Source organism: Bufo gargarizans, chromosome 1 (genome assembly GCF_014858855.1).
Source record: "Bufo gargarizans isolate SCDJY-AF-19 chromosome 1, ASM1485885v1, whole genome shotgun sequence".
NCBI lineage: Eukaryota > Metazoa > Chordata > Amphibia > Anura > Bufonidae > Bufo > Bufo gargarizans.
This window is the reverse complement of record NC_058080.1, coordinates 327,216,602-327,231,443: the sequence shown is the minus strand read 5'-3', so window position 1 is coordinate 327,231,443 and position 14,842 is coordinate 327,216,602.

The window sequence follows — 14,842 nt, the reverse complement described above, 5'->3', positions numbered from 1 at the left end:
TTAGGTAAGTGTCTCCCTGCTCCCCCGAGGCTCGCCTGCCCATCCGGCTGTTACGGGTAAGTAATCTGCGTCGCATTACAGCGCTGCTTTTCACAGCCACCCTGAGCCCCCCCCCCCGGCTTGCCCGCCCGCCCGCTCCATCACCTCCGCCGTTCTTCCTCACCTCCGCTTCGGCCCCCGGCCTGGCGGCCGGCGCTGTCTCCACTCCCGGCGCCGGCAGAGAGGGTCACGTGGGTCGCCATGCGGGTTCGCGGCTCAGCGTCCCTGTTGCCACGCAACAAGCCGGCGTCTCTGTCAGCTCCCGCGATTCTCCGCTCGGCTCCCAGCCGGGCGGCGCCTCGCTTCCTGTTTGGCCGGGGTCACGCGGGAGCTGGCGGGTGTCGCGTGGCGTGCGTTCTCCCATCAAGGCGCCGGTGCATTCCATGGCCCCGGCGCCCTTGGCATGGGGGTCGGAGCCGGCGAGGAAATGGGGCACTCATGTGGCCGCGCCTCCGGTCCCCGGCTGTTCTCACTCCGGGGGCGGTGTTCCGGCCAGGCAGGCCCGTGGGTGGGCAGGCTGATTCTCCAGGCGGAGTCTTCGTTGCCTCGGCACCCTGCCCCGCGGCAGGCCTTGAGCGCCCCCTCCTGGCTGGCAGGTGTCATTTCTGTCAAAAAAAAACAAAAACATTTAAATAGATAAAAGGAGGCTTGTTGTTGTTGACTGGGTGGACGCGTGCAGGTCCGCGGTTCTCCCCCTCACGGCTTCTAAATTCTTTTCCACACCACAGGTGCCACGCTTTTTCGGTGCGCATTAACCAATTTTGCTCTCACTCGATCCAGTCCGAGCCGACCGTCGCTCTGTCACTTCGCATTCCACGGAGTTTTGGTAAAATACCGTTATTTTTTGTTTTTCATAATCTGTTGCCTGTTACGCTTCAGGCTTACGTTGTTATTCATAATCTGCGGCCTGTTACGCTTCAGGCTTACGTTTTTTCTTCCAGGTTGGGTGCCGTCTCGGTTCAAAAAAAATAAAAAAAATAAAAATGTATTTGTTATCTGTTGCCTGTTACGCTTCAGGCTTACGGTTGTTTTTCATAATCTGCGGCCTGTTACGCTTCAGGCTTACGTTTTCTTCCAGGTTAGGGGCCTGTCTCGGTTCAGGCGTAAGTTTATTTGTTACCTGTTGCCTGTTACGCTTCAGGCTTACGTTTTCCTTTCCAGGTTGGCTACCTGTCTCGTTTCAGGGTTAAGTTAATTTGTTATCCGTTGCCTGTCACGCTGCAGGTTTATGTTTTACATTTATCATCATCTACTACCTGTTACGTTCAGGCTCAGGTACCAAAACCCCGCGATTGTTATCTCGCTCTCGGGTCAGGCTCTCATTGCTAACGTACCATGACTGTCATCTGTCTTTTGCCCGTTCTGCACCAGGCTTACGTTCATGTTTTGTTTTTGGCAAACTGTTGCGTATCAGCGTTGCATTGTCATTTACCAATTCTGTCGCTTTTACGTTTCAGACTCGTTCCATTTGTCTCGTCGGTACTAATCCAGGTTTGATGTTCTTTAAAAAAAAAAAAAAAAAAAAAAGGGATAATTTCACGGCCTGGTAGCTGGTACGCCACTGCACACCTTAGTCGGGCATGGTCCCCCACGGTAACGCCGTTTGTAGTACTAGGCACTCGCCACCTTAAACTCCTCATTCACCAGTCACGCCTCGGGTGTCGCCTGTCAGTACGGGGCCTCCAGCTCAGCTCCTTGTTCCTTTTTGTTTTGGTTGTCACCTCACAGCTGCAGCATGTCGCATATCTCCAACATCGAGGAGGCCTCATCCATCCCCGAGACGCCCGCATCCGAGCAGCCCAGCTCCTCATCTCTAAGGAGTTGGACTATTGCAAAATTGATCGCAGAGTTAAACAGAAGAGGGATTCAACACCCGGCTTCCGCCCGGAAAGCCGAATTATATAGGCTGCTCATGGCAGAACCGGCTGCCCCGGACTTGGAGCAAGTCTCTATGTCCACATTGCAGGTGTCACTGACGCAGCTGCACGCCATGATGAACACTATTGCCTCCTCAGTCTCGGACGTGCAGTCCAGACTCCTGGCTGTCGAGTCTCATCAGGGGCTGGCATCCGTCCATCCAGGGTCTCCTTTGCCTGTAGCCTCCACTTCCGTGCTCGTTCCCCCAGGTAGGGTCCCTTGCGCACCCGAGGTAGCTCCGGCATACTTCATCCCCGGCAGCATCAAAAAGGACATTCTAGAGGGCAAGGACGTCAATCTGGCGTCCATCCTAATAGCTACTCATGACACGATAGAGAGCAAGACCATAGCCTGCGGCGACATGTCAATTGTTCTCAAAGCTAGGGATCCCCGCCTCAACAGAAAGCTATCCATTACGGAGTTCGTCCTGGCCTTTAGCTTGTTCAGGGATGTCATCTGTTCTGTCCATCCTGAGAGGCGGGAGGAGTTAGATACTTATCTTTACAGGGTCACGGACTTGGGCCACAGGTACGGTGGGCACGCCTTCTACGATTACCATCGCTCCTTTTCGGCCAAAGCGGCCGCCGCGCTGGTTCAATTCAAGCATATCACGAACTGGGCCGCTATGGACATGGAGCTCTTTTGCCGGCATTTCGCTGGGCTCAGGGCCCCAGCATGCGCCTCCTGCCAATCAATTGCCCACTCCGCAGAGTGGTGCCCCAACTCAGGTCCCTCCACGTCCCAGGGCAGGTCCCTCCCCGGCAGCTCGGGGGCCCCTCAGCGGTCTGGCCCATCCACAGACAAGCTAGGGCGGCCGATAGTGTTCCTGGGCAACAGCCAGGTGTGTAATAACTTTAATCAGAACGCGTGTTATTACAACAAATGCAGGGCCCTTCACGTTTGCGCGGGCTGTTTCAGGGCTCACCCCCAGTTGGCTTGTCCTCAAAGGTCCAGGCCATCCTGACTAAGCGGCGTCAATGTGGTTCTGCTAGCATCCCTGCTACAGAACCATCACAACCCTCAGTTCGTACAGTTCCTGGTTTCCGGGTTCACAGCAGGGTTCCACACAGGCCTGATAGCTCTCCCTCAAGCTTCTTGGGAAGGGCCCAACCTGCTGTCGGCAACCAGTGATCCTGAGCCAGTGGGTGCGCTGATCAGGTCTGAAGTAGAAAAGGGGTTCCTCATCGGCCCCTTTTCCTTCATACCCTTTGACCTTTGGAGGATAAACCCCGTGGGCATCGTGTCCAAACAGTTTTCTAATAAAAAACGCTTAATTTACGATTTGTCCGCTCCACATGGCTCCAGCACACCCAGTCTGAATTCTTTGGTGCCCTCCGAGGAGTTTTCAATGAGCTACGCCACCATAGATGAAGCCATTCAGTTGATCCTCAAAGTAGGTCGGGGGGCGTGGTTGGCGAAGGCGGACATCGCCGATGCTTTTAAATTACTGCCCATTCATCCACAGCTCTGGAGGTTCTACGGCATCCGGTGGGAAGATCAGTTTTTCTTTGCCAATCGCCTAACGTTCGGGTCCAAGAGCAGCCCCTGGCTGTTCGACCAGTTCGCTCAGGCATTGCATTGGATCCTGGTCAACCACTGCGGTTGCCCTCTGGTCATCCATTACTTGGATGACTTTCTGTTAATTGAAAGCCCAGACTGCCGGCCAAGCAAGCTCCAGGCGCTGCTTCAGCTGTTTGACCAACTCAACGTTCCGGTGGCATCCTCCAAAACAGAAGGCCCGGCGACGGTAATCACTTTCTTGGGCATAATCCTGGATACAGGGAGGATGGAAGCCAGGTTGCCAGCTGTAAAGTTGGAAAAAATCAGGGAAGCCATTGCCAGGTCAGCGGGTAGCAGGACTTGCACCAAGGTAGAGTTGCAGTCCCTGCTCGGCATGCTCAATTTCGCCACCAGAGTCATGCCCCAGGGCAGGGCCTTCATGTCCAGACTCCTGCAGCTACTCCCTTCTGCCCCCGAGCAAGACAGCCTCGTCACCTTGGACACCCAAGCCTTGGCCGACCTGGCTATGTGGCAGGACTTCATGGCCTCATGGAACGGAGTCTCCTTGTTCATACCTCAGCCGGGCCCAGCTTCCACATTGGTTTTTTCGGACGACGCCGCCTCTAGAGGTTTCGCGGCTATCTGTGGAAACCAATGGTTCGCGGGTGCCTGGCCAGCAGAGGTGTCATCCGCTAGAGCCGCGTTGAAATCATCCCCCTTGCTGGAAGTTTACCCGATTGTAGCAGCAGCCCAGGTTTGGGGCAGTACGTGGGCCAACTCTTCAGTAGTGTTTGTAACCGACAGTCAGGCAGTGGTGGACATAGTCACCAGGGGCAGATCCCAGTCTCCCCAGATCATGTCCTTTGTCCGCAGGTTAGTCTGGCTTTCATTGGAACATAAATTCCATGTGGCATGCAGACACATTCAAGGAGTGCATAATGTGGCCGCAGACGCCTTGTCACGCTTTAATTTCGACACTTTCTTTCAGGTCATGCCGGAGGCAGACCGTGTGGGGCTATCTCCTCCGATGTACCAAAACCTGGTGATGGATTAAACTTTCTCATTGATTCAGCTAAATCTTTGATGCAGGAGTCTTTATCTCGTAACACCGCCAGAAACTACAGGACCGCGTTGAACACCTTCAACAGGTTCACGGGTCTGCATCCGAGACGAGACACCGATATGACCACGTACATCACAGCTTTCATTGCCTACTGTCACAAGGATCTCAAGCTATCCTTCAACACCATCAAATTGTACTTGTCCGGGGTCCAACATTTCTCCATGTTAGAAGACCCCGAAAGCAGGTCGGTTTTCCTTTCCCAGGCAGTCAGGGCAACCCTCAGGGGCATTCAGAAAAACAACCACGTGACCATCCCGTCCAGGCAGCCGGTGTCAGGGGATTTGTTCAGAAGGCTTTCCTCCTCCCTAGACGCCTTTCCTTTTGGGCTCCTTTCCAGCACAGTCATCAAAGCAGCAATGTACCTCGGTTTTTACGGGTTCTTAAGACCCGGTGAATTCACCCGCAGTTCAGCCAGGGCCAAGGGTTTAACCAGGGGTCAGCTGGCCTGGCATGACGACCATTTCTCCTTGTACCTCCTCACGTCCAAAACCATGCAGGTAGGTCCACCGGTGGAGGTACGCTTCTACCAATCGGCCAACGCTTGGTGCCCGGTCCAGGTACTGGGGAGTTTGCTAGCAGCCCTGGGAGACGCGGGCCCTGACAGCCCGTTGCTCCCGTTCAAGGCCTTGCCCCTCACGACCTCCCAGTTCGTCTCGCACGTACGCACCCTGGCTTCGGGTTTGGATTTCGACCCAAAGGCCATTTCAGGGCACTCCTTCCGTATTGGGGCAGCATCCGCGGCTTCCAAGCATAACGTGCCCGGCCACGTCATCCGGAGAATGGGCCGCTGGCGCTCCTCTTGCTTCACTCGCTACATACTGAACCCCCAAGCCGAGATTTCACGGGCTTTTCACAGTTTGGTACTGTAATTGGTCATTACAATAAAAGGTCTCTCCTCCTACTCAGGTGTGGTTTTTGCCCCCTTTCAGGTCTACCCTCGGCATGGCTAAGGGCACACCTCCAGCCATTTTAGTCAGGTAACAGGTTCCTCTCTGACAGGTTCCCGGTTCGTCATAGCACTGGCTCTCGGCTGTAGCCTCGACCACAAGTAGTTAAAGGCTGACATGTCAGCCTGCATTTGTGGGAGGGGCGTAGGCTCGCTTAAAAGGGAGCACGCCCCCTTCTTCACTTGCGTGCGTTTTCGGTGCCCCACCCTCCCTCTCCTTTTCTCTCCTTATTCATCAGGGTATGCCCCCTTTCAGGTCTACCCTCGGCATGGCTAAGGGCACACCTCCAGCCATTTTAGTCAGGTAACAGGTTCCTCTCTGACAGGTTCCCGGTTCGTCATAGCACTGGCTCTCGGCTGTAGCCTCGACCACAATTTATCCTAGAACAGACAGACGCTCATGTAGCAGGAGATGACAACGGAAGAAGAACATCATCTTGCTTTCTGTCCTATACAGGTCCTTCTAAAAAAAATTGCATATTGTGATAAAGTTCATTATTTTCTGTAATGTACTGATAAACATTAGACTTTCATATATTTTAGATTCATTACACACAACTGAAGTAGTTCAAGCCTTTTATTGTTTTAATATTGATGATTTTGGCATACAGCTCATAAAAACCCCAAAATTCCTATCTAAAAAAATACTGGTTTAGTTTACCGGTAAATCCTTTTCCAGGAGTCCGACATGACAGCACCCATGGAGGTTGTCCTATTGGTCTCTGTAGGGACAGGAAGCGAGAGAGATTAAAAGGCCCCCACCCCTCCCACTCTCCAGTGTTTTTCCAAATTACTACACCGGATAGGATCCAACACCTTTATTAATACAATGTTATATTCACACTGCTTACAAGGCTGGAACCAGCATAATGGGGAGGGTAGTACAGGGTGCTGTCATGTCGGACTCCTGGAAAAGGATTTACCGGTAAACTAAACCAGTATTTCCAGGACGTCCCTCCATGACAGCACCCATGGAGAACTAACAACTGAATCTCCTAGGGGGGGACTACTGCCTGAAGGACTTTCCGCCCAAAGGCCAAGTCCTGTCCGGCCAATACATCTAGCCTGTAATGTTTAGCAAAAGTCAGGAAGTTAGACCAGGTTGCAGCCTTGCAAATCTGGTCAATTGTAGCGTCGGCCCTTTCGGCCCAGGAAGTTGCCATCGCTCTCGTGGAATGTGCCTTCAGATTTAAGGGGCAGGCCATTTCCTGCAGCCTGTATGCTTCTCTGATGGTGTCCTTAATCCACTGTGCCAGCGTCTGTTTTGAGGCCTTCAAGCCTCTATTCTTCCCACCGAACTGGATGAACAGATTACTTGATCTCCTCCAGGAACTGGTTCTGTCCAGATAGGCTAGAATTGCTCTTCTAACGTCCAGCCTCTGGAACCTTTCCTCCTGTATATTTTTGGGAAAGAAACAAAATGAAGGGAGTGTTAGCTCCTGTTCTCTATGGAAAGTAGAGACCACCTTAGGTAGAAAGGCTGGATCTGGCTTCAAGATTATGCGGTCATCCAGAATCCTTAGATAAGGTTGTTTAATTGATAAGGCTTGGATTTCCCCTATCCTGCGGGCTGTGGTTATAGCCAGAAGAAACACCGCTTTGAGAGACAGAAATTTTTCGGATATCTGCCCAATCGGCTCAAACGGAGGATCGCATAACCCTTCTAAAACTACGTTTAGACTCCAGGGGGGAACCGACTGTCTCAAGGTGGGTCTCAATCTAGAAGCTGCTCTTAGAAAGCTTCTAATCCACCTATGATCTGCAAGGGGAGTATCGAGACAATAGCTGAGTGCCGAGACCTGTACTTTGAGTGTGCTGGGTTTCAGACCTGCATCAAACCCCTCCTGAAGGAATTCTAAAATACAACCCACCGTGGGGGATCTGGAATCTGTATGGTTCTGTGACAACCAGGATGAGAACTTCTTCCAAATTTTGTTGTATATTGCTCTTGTGATAGGTTTGTGGCAGCTCTGTAAAGTTGAAATTACCTTGTCTGAGAGCCCCTTGTTCCTTAAGGTCTGCCTCTCAGGATCCACGCTGCAAGGTTCAGTTTGTCCAGGTTGGGGTGAAACAGAGGACCTTGTGATAGTAGGCCCTGTCTTTTTGGAAGGGTTATTGGTTCCCTGATGGACATCGTCTTTAGAACCGAAAACCAGGCTCTCTTGGGCCAAGCTGGAGCTACCAAAATCAGCGTGGATGAGCACCCTCTCAATTTCTTCAGGATTAGCGGTATGAGGAGAAGTGGGGGAAAGGCGTAGGCTAGACTCATGTCCCAAGGTTGGGAAAGAGCATCCACCGCCAGTGGTCCTCCTCTTCTTCTCTAGCGAGAAGAAATAGTCCAGCTAAGTATTTCTGCTGGACGTGAATAAATCCACTTGAGGTCTCCCCCACTGTTGGCAAATAATCTGGAATACCTCCTGGTTCAACTTCCATTGCCCTGGCCTGACTAATTGTCGGCTGAGAAAGTCCGCTGTGTAATTGAGAGATTCTTTTAGGTGTGTGGCTGAAATGGACAAGATCTTTTTCTCTGACCAGCTGAAGATGAGATTAGCTAGTTCCTGGAGATGAGGATCCTTCGTCCCTCCTTGCCTCTTTATGTAGCAAACTGTTGTTACGTTGTCCGATAGTCCTCGGACATGATGGCCTATGAGGAGATGTTCTGCCGCTCTCAGGGACTCCCAGACAGCTTTTAATACCCTGTAGTTTGAGGATCTTAGGGCGTCTGTGTCGGACCAACTGCCCTGTGTCAGAACTATTGGGTATGAATAAAGTCCATAATTATAAGACCTATATAAGAGTATGGACATGAGCCTAAGGGACAACCATTTTTGTCTTATTTTAAAAAGCAGAGTGATTTTTTTTTCCTTTACTCTGAAATTGCTAACCTAAGGTTTACGATATATACCAAAGTGTTTACCTAAGTCTGTTTTGTGAGAAGGAGATGTCCCAAGGCCTAGATAAGACGATGTATTCGAGTTCTGATGATTTTAGTGAATAGAAAGACTCTAATCTTTCTTTGTGGTTTTTATATTAATCAATATAGGAGTAGATTGATTTTATATTATCAATTTTAATAGGTGTGCTGAATATATAGTATATATATGAGTATAGTCCTCATAGATATATTCAGTTTTAAGATTAGAAACAAGGTATAAACTCCTCTGTCATGTTTAGAATCTGTCTCAGTGTAACACACAAATTAATTATTTCTTTCCTTGAATGGAGAAATGTGGACACAGGTGATCATGAACAAACCCTGTCGCCTCCAAGAACAATGAATTGAGATAGTCCTATTTATCTTGATTTAATTAAGTCTGGTCAAAAGACTTAAGGATACACAAGGTAGTTGACCAAGTATAAAACTCATTGTCTCTTCAAGATCTTCTCAAGGTTTTGTCTGAAACCTTAGATAACATTTATTGCTATTATATAAATAAGAGAAATAAGTTAGTGCTTTGATTTTTGTATGGAATACTAGTGCCATCGAGTTTTAGGGTAACAAAGATCTAGGGTATATTTTTCCCTAGAGGGAGGTTCTATTAATTATAAAGTGAGGTCACTAGTTAATGATAAAACTTGGCCAAGCCCTTTCTAAGATAAGATAAAAAGATGGTATGGGCTAACAGAAAGGGAAGACATGAGAAAGAGGAGAGGAGAGAGCAGAAGTTGAGCTCTCTAGAGGGGTCTATCAGGATGAAAGCCATGGTTAGATGCACTATGATGGACCACCCAGCTTTCCTAGGAGCAGAAGTGAGATTTCTACTAGGACTTGGTAAGAGACACAGAAAATTATATTTCATTTTTTTAAGATAATTTGATAGTGTGGGTGAAATTATACCATCTAGATTGGCGAATAAATACATTAATTAATTGATCATCTCCATATTGAGATGTAGTTTTAGGATATTGTGAGGCTTTATTCTACCTGCAGAAGAATCAAGACTCATAATCTAGCAAAGCATTAAATAATTGCTTAGATATATATATATATATATTGATAGAACATTCTTCGCCAAGCTAAGTGATGGATTCCCACAGGAAATACATATTTCAAAGTCTTTCCCATTTAAGATATGATTTAGCAATGATCCTAGATCCCTGTTATTTGTCTGTTATAATCTTACCTGTTATAATCTTACCAAAGTCATATGTGTGAAAAAAATAGTCCAGGATGGGGCGGAAGGATACAATTATCTCTTCTAAGTTATATCCTTGATTGGATTTGCCCATGCCTGAAGTCATGTGATGTGTAGTTGGTTAGAGGGGGGCAGAATGTATTTAGCATTCTATATTGATGTCTAGGATTAGACATGCCCGTCCTGATATCATGAGGCTTTCTCTGAACAGAGGTAATGTATATAAATTATGTTCCTATTTGATACCCTAACCTAATAATAGCTTTGTTATAATGTGACAAGTTATTTCCACTCACATGTATTGTTAAGCTTGTAATGCTATATATATTCATTTGCATGTATCATTGTGTTTATTTACTTATATATGTTTATAATCTTATAACCAATAAATCTGCAAATTTTTATAATACCTTTGTATTATTGTATAATGCAGAACTACATGTTTTATCATTAACGTCATCTCACGTCAAAAAGAACTTATTTATCTGAGGAAATAGTCGGCCTCAGATGTGAATTGTATCAATTAGGTTGTCTACAATTCACCAGGTCATGATTTTAAGAATTTATGACAAATTTTATAAATTTAATTTTTTTATGATTAATTATTTTTATGACCATAATTAATAATTCTTAATTGAATTATTACATCCAACACCTGAAAGAACTGGTCCTCTAAGTGAGGCCCCCAACCCTGGCTGCTTGCGTCCGTGGTTAACGTTTTGGGCAGTATCGTGTTCCAGGAAACCCCCCGGGACAGGTTTTCTGTTACCAACCACCAGGAGAGGGAGTTTACTGCCCTGTCTGAAAGAGATATCCTGGCGTTTAGTGATCTGTGGTCCTTGTCCCAAGAAGCTAGGACCTCCGCCTGGAGAGTTCTTGTATGGAACTGGGCCCAAGGAACTGTTGTGATGCATGAGGTCATCAGTCCTAGGACCTGCATGGTTTCCCGTAGAGTCCGTTTTTTCTTTAGCTTGAAGGCTCTTATCCTTTCCCTTATGCTGACCTGCTTGTCCTGGGGAAGAAGAGAATATTGGGTCACGGAGTTTAGGAGGGTTCCTAGGAACTTCTTTTGTGTTTCTGGTTGTAGGTCCGATTTCTCCAGGTTTATTTTTCATCCTAGACGTGTGAGTAAAGATAGAGTCCTTCCTTTGTGAAGCTCTAACTCCTCCTCTGAGTCTGCCACAAGCAGAAAATCGTCTAGGTAGGGAATTATAGTTACCTGTCTCTGTCTTAGATAGGCAACTATCTCCGCCACTACCTTTGTGAAGATGCGTGGGGCTGATGAAATTCCAAACGGGAGACATTGGAACTGGAAATGCATAATCCTGCCGTCTTTCTTGATTGCGAACCTCAGGTATTGCTGACATTGAGGGTGAATGGGGACGTGATAATAGGCGTCCTTTAGATCCAGGGTGCATAGGAACGCCCCTGGGCTTATCAACGGAATTGCAGATTTTATTGATTCCATCTTGAAATGGTGATGTGCTATCCATCTGTTTAGAAATTTCAGATTGATGATGGTTCTCTTGGAGCCATCCGGTTTTGTTATGAGGAAGAGTTTTGAGTAGTGACCCTTGAACTCCTCTGAAGGAGGGACTTGTACAATTGCGCCTAAACTCAGAAGTTTTTGGATGTCTGTCAGAAGTTGATCCTGCAAAGAGGTCGACTGAAAGATTGTGGTCTGAAATAGATTAGGAGGAGGAGGAGGAAGGCGAAACTCTATCTTGAACCCTTTCTGGATGGATTCCAGGATGTATTGGTTTTTGGTTATCCTGGTCCATTCTTCCCAAAAAAACTGGAGCCTGCCCCCTACTGGTCTGGCATCATTGTTTCTCAGGCTTGGAGTTGGGATTAAAGAGGAAACCTCGACCTTTTCCCCCTTTGGGGTAGCTCCACCTTCCCGTCTTCCCTTTGCCTCTGGGAGTGCCCTGGAAGCTGCTGGTCGTCTTACGAAAGGGCAAAGGTTTCTTGCCTTTTTCCTCCGGAAACCCTTTCTTTCTGTCCGCTGTCTTCTCCAGGTACCGGACCAAAGAGGTGAGAACCTTTAAGGGGTAAGGCGCATAATTTATTCTTGGAGGCTATATCCCCTGACCAGGATTTTAGCCACAGAGCTCTCCTCGCCGTATTGGTTAGGGAGTCTGTTTTTGCTGCAAACCTTATGGACTCTGCCGAAGCATCTGCTACAAAGGATGCAGCCATCTTAAAGAGGGGCAATGATGCCAGAATTTCTTCTTTAGGGGTGTCCTGCTTAAGATGTTCCTCCAGCTGGTTCACCCATAAACACAGAGATCTGGTCACGGAGGTAGCAGCAATAATGGTATTTATGCTATTGGCCGAAACTTCCCATGCTCTTTTGAGCAAACCGTCGATCTTCCGATCCATTGGCTCCTTTAACTGGGCTGAGTCTTCAAAGGGGAGAGTGGTTCTTTTTACCACCTTTGCCACCTGAATATCAACTTTAGGGACTATATCCCACAGTTTTGTATCCTCTGAGTTGAACAATAGTCTGTTCTTAAATTCCCGTGGTATATATAATTTCTTATCGGCATCTGCCCACTCGTCTATAAGTTCTCGTTCACCGGGAACAACTATTTCTTCTTAGCTTTTAAGCCGCCGAACATCTCGTCCTGTATCGAACGAGTCTGTTCCTCTTCCTCTATATCCATTGTCTGCCTTACGGCCGACAGGAGGGGTATCTAGATCTTCTTGTGAGAAGAGATATCTTCTCTGATCGTCGGCCATATAAGATGAACCCTGATCGTCATCCCCTTTGAGGTCTCCCCTTCTGAAAGATATAAGCCTTCTTCTTCGGAATCTGACTCCCTAAGTACACGGGGTCTTTTGGGGGGAGGGGAGACAGCACAGGGTTTCTGCGCTATACTAGAGCTGGCCATTTGGATCTCCTCTTTCACAATCACTCTCAAGTCTGCCAGAAGGGAGGATTGTTCGTCTCTGAGAATTTTTGCCAGGCAGTCACTACACAGGGCTTTTATATATGCCTCCGCCAGTCTCTTTGAGCATAGAGCACATTTTCTGGGTTTCTTTCTAGGTTCTCCCAGCGATTTAACCGTGGTGTCTTTCTCTCCCTGGCAGGAAGAGAGAGACCATTAGCCCAGTGTAAAGAAAAAAGAAAGGAACCGGAATACAAGCCTCACTTTACTTACATGACTCGGGGTAGGGATGTCTGCGCTAGTGTCCTGCATAGCTGACATCTGGACCTCCATACCTCGCCTGGACAGCAAACTGACAAGCAATTTATGTCCTACCTGGTCCACCCGTTGCCGCGCGGCTCCGCCTCCTTATTTCCAGGTTGGGGGGGGGACTCATTCAAACGAAGAGTCGACCCCCCCTGCATGCATCTCCGCCGTGCTCAGCGTTCCCTGGGCACCGCCATCTTTCTTCCGCCCATGTGACCCGCACTTCCGGTCACATGGGCTGCACGCCGAACGGGAGGAGCGCCGAGCGCAGGAGCCGCAGCCGATCCCAGAGCTCCCGAACCGGAAGAAGCGACCTCGGCTCCCTGATACCGCGGCCACCCCACAGAGCTCTCCTCGCCGATGTGGGATAAGAAAAAAGGTATCGGGGGAAGCTAGGGGACCACTACCCAGAGAGGTGCTAGCCTTTAGGGCCCCCAGAGCCTGAAGAGGAGAGGGAGACCCCCCCGACCAGGCTCTGCCCCAAATAGATTCCCAGGGCAGGGAAAGATTCTCTCTGCTCCCATCCCTGTAGGGACAGGAAGAACACTGGAGAGTGGGAGGGGTGGGGGCCTTTTAATCTCTCTCGCTTCCTGTCCCTACAAAGACCAATAGGACAACCTCCATGGGTGCTGTCATGGAGGGACGTCCTGGAAATTAGCATATCATGAAAAGGTTCTCTAAACGAGCTATTAACCTAATCATCTGAATCAACTAATTAACTCTCCCAAGATTCCTGAGGCTTTTAAAAACTCCCAGTCTGGTTCATTACTCAAAACCGCAATCATGGGTAAGACTGCCAAACTGACTGCTGTCCAGAAGGCCATCATTGACACCCTCAAGCAAGAGGGTAAGACACAGAAAGCAATTTCTAAATGAATAGGCTGTTCCCAGAGTGCTGTATCAAGGCACCTCAGTGGGAAGTCTGTGGGAAGGAAAAAGTGTGGCAGAAAACGCTGCACAACGAGAAGAGGTGACCGGACCCTGAGGAAGATTGTGGAGAAGGACCGATTCCAGACCTTGGGGGACCTGCGGAAGCAGTGGACTGAGTCTGGAGTAGAAACATCCAGAGCCACCATGTACAGGCGTGTGCAGGAAATGGGCTACAGGTGCCGCATTCCCCAGGTCAAGCCACTTTTGAACCAGAAACAGCGGCAGAAGCGCCTGACCTGTGCTACAGAGAAGCAGCACTGGACTGTTGCTCAGTGGTCCAAAGTACTTTTTTCGGATGAAAGCAAATTTTGCATGTCATTTGGAAATCAAGGTGCCAGAGTCTGGAGGAAGACTGGGGAGAGGGAAATGCCAAAATGCCTGAAGTCATGTGTCAAGTACCCACAGTCAGTGATGGTCTGGGGTGCCATGTCAGCTGCTGGTGTTGGTCCACTGTGTTTTATCAAGGGCAGGGTCAATGAAGCTAGCCATCAGGAGATTTTGGAGCACTTCATGCTTCCATCTGCTGAAAAGCTTCATGGAGATGAAGATTTCATTTTTCAGCACGACCTGGCACCTGCTCACAGTGCCAAAACCACTGGTAAATGGTTTACTGACCATGGTATTACTGTGCTCAATTGGCCTGCCAACTCTCCTGACCTGAACCCCATAGAGAATCTGTGGGATATTGGGAAGATTCCCGACCAAGAATTGAGTGCATAACTGAACATAATTATTTGAAGGTTGACTTTTTTTGTATTAAAAACACTTTTCTTTTATTGGTCGGATGAAATATGCAAATTTTTTTAGATAGGAATTTTGGGTTTTCATGAGCTGTATGCCAAAATCATCAATATTAAAACAATAAAAGGCTTGAACTACTTCAGTTGTGTGTAATGAATCTAAAATATATGAAAGTCTAATGTTTATCAGTACATTACAGAAAATAATGAACTTTATCACAATATGCAAATTTTTTGAGAAGGACCTGTAGTTGTTGATGACACACAAAGGGAATCTGCCATGGAAGTGGAGGATGTGGAATTGCCACTGCAAG